Raw genomic sequence first — 8427 nt, 5'->3', positions numbered from 1 at the left:
AGGTTCAAGCTATTCTCCTGCCTCGGCCTCCGGAATGGCTGGGATTACAAGTGCCCACCACCACACCTGGCCAATATTTGTATTTTTAGTAGAGATGGGGTTTCATCATGTTGGCCAGGCTGGTCTTGAACTCTGGGCCTCATGTGGTCTGCCCACCACGGCCTCCCAAACTGATGGGATGACAGGCAGTAGTCACCACACCCAGCTGAGGTTTGTTTCTAAACTGAAATGTTTGACAAACTGTAGATTTACTTGTAGTAGTAAGAAATAATACAAGAGTCCCCAACTTTCCTTCCGTCCACGTCAGCTCCTTGACACTCTCATCTCCAGCATGCCTGGTCCGACCCCCAGTGGCACTAACGTGGGATCCTCAGGGCGCTCTCCCAGCAAAGCGGTGGCTGCCCGGGCGGCAGGATCCACTGTTCGGCAGAGGAAAAACGCCAGCTGTGGAACAAGGAGCGCAGGCCTCACGACCTCGGCAGGCACCGGGGGGATGTGGCGATTCTACACAGAAGATTCACCTGGGCTCAAAGTTGGCCCTGTTCCAGTATTGGTTATGAGTCTTCTGTTCATCGCTTCTGTATTTATGTTGCGCATTTGGGGCAAGTACACTCGTTCGTAGATTCAGTTACATCCATCTGTCATCTGAAGAAGGAGGAAAAAACTTAACATATCTTGGACCAAAAGTATAGTGACTATCTTTTCATGTGAAAAAATTTCTGTAAGCTTGCTGTTTTACAGGGGATTTATCCATAATTGATTTTGAAGAATCTTTTTTTTTTTTCTATGGCTAATAAATTCACCCATATACTGAGTCTGATGGTTGATGCCTCACCGCTAGGACCCCTAGTCTTTCTGCCTTTAGATTTGTAAGTAAATATGTAGAAAAAAAAAAAAAAAAAAAAAATAATACAAGAAGGCTGGGTGTCGTGGCTCAAGCACTTTGGAAGGCCAAGGTGGGTGGAACACCTGAGCTCAGGAGTTCGAGACCAGCATGGGCAATATGACAAAATTTCATCTATACCCTCAAAATATAAAAAATTAGCCAGGCATTGTGGCATGTCCCTGTGGTACTGACTATTCCTGAGGCTGAGGTGGAAGGATGGCTTAAGCCTGGGAGGCAAGTTTGGGGTGAGCTGAGATCGCACCACTGCACTCCAACCTGAGTCACGGAGTGAGACAACATCTCACAAAAGAAATAATACAGCCGGGCGCGGTGGCCCACGCCTGTGATCCCAGCCCTGTGGGAGGCCGAGGCGGGTGGATCCCGAGGTCAAGAGATCGAGACCATCCTGGTCAACACGGTGAAACCCCGTCTCTACTAAAAATACAAAAAAAATAGCTGGGCATGGTGGTGCGTGCCTGTAATCCCAGCTACTCAGGAGGCTGAGGCGGGAGAATTGCCTGAACCCAGGAGGCGGAGATTGCAGTGAGCCGAGATCGCGCCATTGCACTCCAGCCTGGGTAACAAGAGCGAAACTCCGTCCCAAAAAAAGAGAAAAAGAAATAATACTACTAATAATATAAAAAATGCCTTGGCTAGGTGCCATGGCTCATGCTTGTAATCTCAGCACTCTGGGAGGCTGAGGCAGGTGGATCACCTGAAGTTGGAAGTTGGAGACCAGCTTGACTAACATGGAGAAACCCTGTCTCTACTCAAAACACAAAATTAGCTGGGCGTGGTGGCGCATACCTGTAAGCCCACCTACTCTGGAGGCTAAGGCAGGAGAATCACTTGAACCGGGGAGGTGGAGGTTACGATGAGTCAAGACTGCACCACTGCACTCCAGCCTGGGCAACAAGAGCAAAACTCCATAAAAATAACATCTTTACCGCTTCCCTGTATCTAATCCCTGGCAATCTGCTATGCATCCTGTATCTCTAAAATTTTATCATTTCAACTAAGTTACATAAATGCAAACAAACAATGTGTGATCTCTTGGGAATGGTGTTTTTCACTCAACATAACTTTGGGGAGCTTCATCCAAGCATGGACGAATAGCTGCCTCCTCTGTGGTGCTGAGCTCTATTTCACGGGATAGACACACGGCAGTGTGTTTAACCAATCACCTGTTGAAGGAAGTCTGGGCAGATTTCAGTTTTGGCTTTTATGGATAAAGCTGAACATTCACTAGGTTTTTGAGTGAACATGTTTTCACTCCTCTTGGATGAATGGCCAGCGCTGTGTGGTGGCTGCATGCGTCATTTTTGGAGAAACTGCCAGCTTGTTTTGCAGATTGGCTGTGCCATTATGTGTCCACCAGCAAGCTGAGGAACTGAATTTTTCAGCATACTTGCCAGCGGCTGGTGGTGTCATATGTTTTATTTCAGCCATTCTGATAGCTGCGTAGTGGGAAGTTTCTTTAAATGCTCTTCTTCTTACGTTGACCTTAAGTGATCCTCAGTTACAATTCGCCCTAGTTTCCTAACTCATGCTTGTAATCCTAGCACTTCGGGAGGCAGAGGCAGAAGCATCCCTTGAGGTCAGGCTGGGCAAGATGGAGACAGCATCTTGACAAAAAATTTAAAAATTACTCAGGTGTGGTGGTGCCAGCTATTTCAGAGGCTGAGGCAGGAGAATTACTTGAACCCAGAAGTTCAAGGTTGCAGTGAGCCATGTTGGAGCCACTGTACTGCAGCCTAGGCGACACAGGGATACCCTATCTCACAAAAGAAGGAAAAAAGAGAGAGAGAGAGAAAGAGAGAGAGAGAGAGAAAAGAAAAATGTGGTGATCAGTGTAGAAGAGACCACACTGGGTGGGGGCCGTTTCCCAGATCCCAGGCTGGCCATATCTAAAAGTCTACCCCTAGGGAGCTGGGGGGAAGTGGAGGAACCAACAGGAACATCGTTCTGGATGTTGGCCTGTGCACTTCCTGGGAGACAGCAATTCTGTCCTGGGTAAATGTCCTAGAGAAATTTGGCACATTTCCCAGGAGGCAAGCACCAACGTGTACGAAGTGGCATTATTTAAACAGCCAGACATTAAAAGAGCCCAAATGTTGATCGACAACAGAAAAGATGAAAGATCAATTAATTGCTTTATCATTGGAATACTATACAGCAATGGAAATAACCAGGCTTTTGTAACATCCAACAGATTAAGTGAATCTCACAGACATAAAGCTGGACAGAGATGCAAATCACAAAAGAACACATAATAGAACACATCTTTCATGTATGTTGTGGCATGACGACAACTCCCAGCAGCCTCGACCTCCTGGGCTCAAGTGATCTTCCCACATCAGCCTCTTGAGTAGCTGGGACTACAGGTGGATGCCCCCACATCCAGCTAATTTTTTTTTTGCATTTTTTGTAGAGTCAGGGTTTCATCATGTTGCCCAGGCTGGTCTCCAGCTCCTTACTTAGCGTAAGCTATCCTCTCTCACCTCAGCCTCCCAACATGCAGGGATTACAGGCGAGAGCCACCTTGAGGGGCTGACCCTCCGTGTGTGTGTGTGTGTGTGTGTGTGTGTGTGTAACATTCCTATGGCACTATTTATGTTTGTTTTTGCTGTGATATGATCAGATGATGTTCAGAAACAAGCAAGAAAAAAAAAATGAGCCAAATCATTTAAGGACATGGGAAACCAAACCAAATTCAAACCAAAATCAGAGTGCTCACAACATTTCAACCAAGACATGTATATCCAGGCAGGTTTGCAGAACCAAAAGTGAATTCACCAGAAAAGGCTTGCCTCATGGACAGAAGATAAATTCTGTAGAAACTAGAGTCCTCAAATCAGAAGGGCACCTTTACACTAGAAAGTGTTTGCCAAAAGCAAAGAAAAAGAAGGAAGGAAGGAAGGAAGGAGGGAGGGAGGGAGGGAGGGAGAGAGGGAAGGAAAGAACCCAACCTTTTTACTCCCAGGAGGGACGTAAGGTCTTTTGTTTAAGGGAGCCTTATAATCAAATCAGATCCGGGATAAAGTAAAAAGGAACTGACCAAAGGGAGGAAGTCTGAGTATTCGAGGAGATTCACCAGAACAGAAAAGCAAATCCTCAAAAGGCAATCTGCAGAGGGCTCAGTCAACACTGCATTCAATTCCAGGAGATGCTTATTCATCCAAGATGAATGCACTTCGGTCCCACTTCTGGCACCACTGTGTGATGGATACAGGAACACTCTAAATAAAAAACTTTCTTTGGGAATAGGTATTGCAATGGGAATAAGCAGGCCATAGGAAACTGTGTGCGAATTTAGGGAGGTGAAGGAAGACAAAGGTTTTAAGGAAAGAGGAGGAGGATAGCTGGTTTGTTTTGAGATATTTATCCTTGGCTACAATAATCAAGGATATGAGTGGCAGCAGTCTGAGGCTGGATAGGTGGTTGCTGGGCAGATGTCCTTGCATAAGTATTTTTTTGGTGAAAGTTTAGGAAGGTCTTTGTGCAAGGTGGAACTGGGGCCTGGACCACTGGCATCACCCACTCACCACAGCCTCGGCTTCCCTTTTGGAGACACTGTAGGGGAGCCAAGGAGTTGGGTTTCAGACCCTTCTTTATTGGCAGTCTGTGCAGCGGGACCAGAACTGTGTAATCAGAGGCTTAACCCAAGTCACCTCCCATAGGTGAAAACTGCTGTGCTCTGGTCAACTGTGCATTGGTACCATGGGAGCTGCACTGGCAGCTCCAGGCCTGCTTCTGGCAGGGCTCTCCGTTGCTCTCCCTGGATCAGGGGGTGGGGGAAGGGGATGAGGCCAATCAGAAACCCAGACGCCCCTGGACGGCGGAGGTGGGGGGGGGGTGTTCACAGGAAGACCAGGAAGCTCCCTGGTGAAAGTGCGCTCTGCGCAGGCGCTGAGGGGCAGCCCGGGCACTCCATCAGCGCACCATCATGCTTTAGGAAGAGTCCTCCCTGGGCGGTGCTCCAGGCTGTGGGCTGGGCCAAGACAGCCCCCCGCTGCGTAGTACCAGCCCCTTTCTAGCCGGCTGGTGGGCAGCTCAGAGTTGGGACGCGGGATCCGAAGGGACCCAGGAGGACCCGCTGCCCTCACTAGTCCCAGGACGAGGCTGGACGGGTTGCGCGGCGGCAGAGAAGGCGGCGGGCGCTGGGGGACAGCGGATGCCCGCGCATCCTCTGCTCAGGCTCAGGCTCCTAGCGGACCTGCTAGGCTCGGTCCTGCTCAGGTGCGCACCTGCAGGGTAAACGGTGCCGAATCCCTGCAGAGGTCGCCTCCGTCGCGGCAGCTGCGCGGAGCCTCCTGGCTTCTGCGTGCTGTAGGCTGCGGCTGTGGCTGCGGCTCCCGGGCCCACCTCTCGGGCCCCGGGAACTGCACCGCTCGGCTCCTGGACTCGGGGCTCATCCGAACAGCTCGCGCCCCGCGGGAAGTGAAACTTCACGTTTGGGTTCTGGGGAGAACCTTTGAAGCCAGGAGTGGCTCGGGTCCGGGACACAGGAGGTGAGTTGGCTGGACGCGGAGCCGGTCTCGGGATCTCCATCAGGGCGGTGCAGGGAGTGGGTAGCGTGTCAGCGACCCTGGGGCGTTGGCGCTGGCCCCTGGGGAAGGGACTGGTGGGCCGTTGGGACACCGAGCAGAAAGAGCCAGCGAGCCGGGTTGAAGTCGTCGATCCTGCGCACTTCCGCAAGGACAAAGTTTGGTTCTTTGGCCGCTTTGTGGAGCGTCTGTCTGGGTCCAGCGCGGAGAGCTGAAAGTGCCGCACAGGACGCGCCCCTGACCACACAAACTCACTCCAGCCCCCGTGCCTTCCCCACCCTACCCGGCCTTGGCTGGGGCAGGTCGTGGACAAGAAAGGCGAAGGGAAGAGGGACGGCCTTTCAGTGAAGGCCCAGTAAGTGTCAGGCCCCGTGCCCGGGCCCGACGCCTCCTGCTTCCCAGATGAGCCCTCTCAACCCAGCGACCCGCACGTGTGTGCAGGGAGGGGGACAGGGAAGAAGACGCCACAGTGTACGCGGGGGTGGTGGCGCCGCGGAGCCCTCCTTGTCCCTGGTATCAGCAGTGAATCAGGCCCGCGGCTGGGGCCTTTGCACCCAGGCCTACGTCTCTCCTTGCGGTGCCCAGGAGCCCCGACGGGGTGCGACGGGGTGCCTCCTCAGCCTGGCTGCTTTTTCCGCAGCTGCGGCCCCGGGGCCATGCGGAGGCCCACGAGGAGGCCCGCGGCCGCGCGCATCCGGTAGCCCAGGTGGCCTAGGGCGGCACCTGGGTGGCCTTGGCGCCGTGGAGCCCTCGCATTCGCTGACGGCCCACTACGACGAGTAATAGGAGGTCAAGTACTTGAGCCGCTGAGGCGGCTGTCCTCCCTGCCCTCAGGCTTCTCTCGGGGCTCAGCACCACCCGGCCCAGGTCGGGCTGCAGCGCGGGAACCTGGGCAAGGTGTGTCTGCTGTCGGGGCTAGTGTTCGCCGCCGGCCTCTGCGCCATCCTGGCGACAATACTGGCGCTCAAGCACCTGGGCCCGTTCGCGGCGGGCGGCGGCGCCTGTCCCGAGGGTTGCCCGGAGCGCAAGGCCTTCGCGCGCGCCGCTCGCTTCCTGGAAGCTAACCTGGACGCCGGCCTCGACCCCTGCCAGGACTTCCGCCCGTTCGCCTGCGGCGGCTGGCTGCGGCGCCACGGGGACAAGCTCACCTATGGCACCATCGCGGCCAACGACGAGCAGAACTAGGGGCGCCTGCGGCGCCGCCCAGCGCTAGGTGAGCGCCTTCCTCCGCTGGTTCCTCGACCTGCGCGACATCCAGCGACCGAACCCGCGGCCCACGCTGGGGGTCATCGAGGACTGCGGGGGCTGGGACCTGGGCGGCACGGCGGAGCACCTGGGGGTGGCGGCGCCATGGGACCTCAACCGGCTGCTATAAAAAGTGCCAGGCGTGGACGAGCCGCCGCGCTCTTCTAGGTCACGGTCCACCTGGGCGACTGGAATTCTTCGCGCTACGTCGTCCGCGTGCTTGCGCCCCACAGCGCCCCGCCAGCGGCCACCGACCTGGGGCGCAGGGGCCTTGCCCAGGGGTCCCTGCGCGCCGGAGGAGGGTGCAAGAGAGGAGAGGAAGGGAAAGCGGGGGGTGTGGGGGGCGGGGGAAAGGGCGGGGGGTCGGGAAGCGCACAGCGGCAGAGCGGGGGAGGAAGGCGTGTCATTTATTTCCCTGGGGTAATTGCGGTGTTGAGCCGCGGTTTCCCAGCCCTCTGGCAGGCAATTGGGGTGGGGGGGGCGCTCGATTATGTAGTCAAGCTTATGTACAAGGCATCTGAGGTCGAGGCGTGAAAGATACTGAGGCACTGTGTGTATGTTGTTTGTGCATGAGACTGTAACTCCTTGCCCTGAAAACGGGACAAGGAGTAGAATGTGTGATAAACAGCGCTGAAAACAGCCTCCTAAGAATGTGGTCTGAGTGCTTTCACAAGGCCTTCTGTGCCTCATGACCCGACTGCCAAAAGCCATCTGGTGGATGTTTGTACTTTATCAAGCCCTCTCAATGAATACTTGGCGGACGATTTTGGGGCCACGCTCTCAGAGGAGCTGCTCCCCGCCCAGCTCAGCTGCAATTGTCTGAGTACTTCATTCTCCGCGTTCACTGCACCTGCAAGCTGTGGTGGTGAACTCCTTGAAATTACCCCTGGAGTAGGTCGACTCATCAACTTTTGTACTAAAAATACCAAAAATTAGCTGGGCATGGTGGCGCCAGCCTGTAATCCCAGCTACTCAGGAGGCTGAGGCAGAGAATCCCCTGAACCCGGGAGACGAAGGATGCAGTGAGCCGAGATGGCACCATTGCACTCCAGCCTGTGTGACAAGAGCGAAATTCCGTCTCAAAACAAAAACAAAAACAAACTCATACTAAGAAAAGGGTATATTTTTGAGCAGAAGTTTGAAAATATTTTTACACTTGATTGTGGGATCAACAATGTGTTGGACTCATAAACACTCATGCCTACACAGGAAAAAGAAGCTTGAGAACAGAATGATCTCATTTCAGAATAATCTGGTTTTTGTTTTGTTTTGGTTTGGTTTGGTTTTTTGAGACGGAGTGTTACTGTTGTCACCAGGCTGGAGTGCAATGGTGTGATCTCAGCTCACTGCAACCTCCACCTCCCGGGTTCAAGTGATTCTCTTGTCTCAGCCTGTAATCCCAACTAGCTGGGATTACAGGTGCGTGCCACCATACCTGGCTAATTTTCCTATTTTTAGTAGGGACGGGGGTTTCACCATGTTGGCCAGGCTGGCCTCAAACTCATGACCTCAAGTGATCCGTCTGCTTCGGCCTCCCAAAGGGCTGGGATTACAGGCATGAGCCACCATGCCCAGCCAGAATAATCTGTTTTTAAAACGTTTCCACTTTTAGAATATAGAAGTCCGTGGGTATGAGCGCTCATAAAAACATAAACATGCAGCTCCTCCCCATTTGTTAGAAAGAGGAACTTCCTAACCATCTGACAACTGGGAAGATAGAAATATACCAGCTGGATTTTACCAGAACCT

The 8427-nt window shown here is 53.3% G+C and overlaps 2 pseudogenes across 1 annotated transcript; both read left to right on the top strand.

Moving 5' to 3' along the window:
• Window positions 1-276: 276 nt before the first annotated feature.
• Window positions 277-803, top strand: LOC116547159 (annotated as a pseudogene). Its single transcript, XR_004266957.1, has one exon. The product of XR_004266957.1 is annotated as a protein transport protein Sec61 subunit beta pseudogene (transcript).
• A 3771-nt stretch (window positions 804-4574) lies between these two features.
• LOC116547158 lies at window positions 4575-7212 on the top strand (annotated as a pseudogene).
• The last annotated feature ends 1215 nt before the right edge of the window (window positions 7213-8427 follow it).

The sequence above is a fragment of the Sapajus apella genome, unplaced genomic scaffold, assembly GCF_009761245.1.
Source record: "Sapajus apella isolate SASKATOON/1434 unplaced genomic scaffold, GSC_monkey_1.0 scaffold2221, whole genome shotgun sequence".
Lineage (NCBI taxonomy): Eukaryota > Metazoa > Chordata > Mammalia > Primates > Cebidae > Sapajus > Sapajus apella.
The sequence above is the reverse complement of the archived record's forward strand: the minus strand, read 5'-3'. Positions and strand labels throughout refer to the sequence as shown.